At 44.7% G+C, this 1682-nt stretch overlaps 1 pseudogene; it reads left to right on the forward strand.

Moving 5' to 3' along the window:
- The first annotated feature begins 402 nt into the window (after positions 1 to 402).
- On the forward strand, positions 403 to 1187 carry LOC118842430 (annotated as a pseudogene).
- The last annotated feature ends 495 nt before the right edge of the window (positions 1188 to 1682 follow it).

The raw sequence follows: 1682 nt of genomic DNA on the forward strand, positions 1-1682 counted from the left end.
CAGGAATGCTCATACCTCAGGGATCCTTACAGGTTAAGTGAAAATACAGGGATGTTTTGTTAGTGAAGATATATTGAAGGTTTTCACCTGTCTTACTTAAATAACTATTTTTGCAAAGAAAGGAAAAGAGAGAAGAGAGAGAGAGAGAGAGAGAGAGAGAGAGAGAGAGAGAGAGAGAGATAGGGAAGAAGAAGGAGGAGGAAGAGGAGGAGGAGGAGGAGAAGAAGAAGGAAGAAGGAAGAAGAAGAAGGAAGAAGAAGAACAGGAAGAAGAAGGAAGAAGAAGAAGAAGGGAGGAAAGAAGAGTTTTCAAATAAGAACTCAATATTACCTGTTGTTATGGAGCTTAACTGTTTGATAAATCAGTCAAGAAGCATTTATAGCATTTATTAATACTTATGGCATGCAAGCTGTGACTTCTGACCTCTATGCACCAATGGTGGCAGGAGCTATGGCCAAGCTGGTCACCGTGACTGTTATCAGCCCCCTGGAGCTTGTGAGAACAAAGCTTCAGGCCCAGCAACTGTCCTACCATGAACTTGGGGCCTGTGTCAGGCAGCAGTGTCCCAGGGTGGCTGGTGCCTTCTGTGGTTTGGCTGGGGTGTCACTGCATTGAGGGATGTGCCTTTTTCAGCCCTGTACTCATTTACGTATGAGTTAGTGAAGATATGGCTATGTACGATGCTAGCTAAGGACTGGACTTCAGTCAGTATCAGCTTTGTGGCTGGAGCTTTCTCTGGAACAGTGACTGCTGTGCTCACACTACCTTTTGACATGGTGAAAACTCAGCGTCAGATGGAGTTGGGAAGTGTGGAAGCCTTGAGAGTGACATCCCCACATTCCCCTTCCACCTGGTTGCTGCTCCGATGAATTCAAGCTGAGTCTGGGGCCCGAGGACTCTTTTCAGGCTTCCTCCCACGGATCATCAAAGCAGCCCCCTCCTGTGCCATCATTATCAGCGCCTATGAATTAATCAAAAAATTTTTTCCAGAGATTGAACCTGGAAAAATGCCCTTAGGGACCCTGAGGGGAGAGTGGATGAGAAATTTGGAAGATACCAACCTCCAGTCTCCTGAGGAGACCAGCTATGGCCCTCAGCAGAAAGAGGGGACTTACCCAAACTTTCCTTATCATGGGGGCTATGGAGCAGAGTGTTACCCTCTGTTCTGTATGGTCGAGGGTGAGTGAGATGCCCACTCCACCTTCCTTCCTACCTGGCAATATCAGGGCACCATGCAAGGAACAAGACTCCCCTCTTTTTCCATGTTTTCTCCCCACTTTCCTACAGACCAAATGCTCACAGCTCTTGGTTCACTCCCTCTCCTTCCTTAGAAACAGAATTTACTCTTGTCCCTTTGTTTTTTCCTCTGGATATCTCTCTCAGCCCCTGGTCTTGCTTTGTCTGAATCTTCCTCTTGCTGAATCCTTTAGATCCAAAGATGATGCTTTGCTGTTAAAAAAATACTTACAGCATGTCATGTACTCTGCTAAGCAACAGGGATACAAAAAAGGGCAAAAATGGAGTTCTGCCTGCAAGGAATTCACATTCTAATGGGAAGACAAAATGCAAACTAAGATATTTATATAAAATATATAGAGAATATCACTATCTCTGCATCTCTATATCTCTCTCTATCATCTGCCTAGAGTTCCATCTTTATCTCTATCTATAGATATATATCT

This window comes from Trichosurus vulpecula, chromosome 3, assembly GCF_011100635.1.
Source record: "Trichosurus vulpecula isolate mTriVul1 chromosome 3, mTriVul1.pri, whole genome shotgun sequence".
NCBI lineage: Eukaryota > Metazoa > Chordata > Mammalia > Diprotodontia > Phalangeridae > Trichosurus > Trichosurus vulpecula.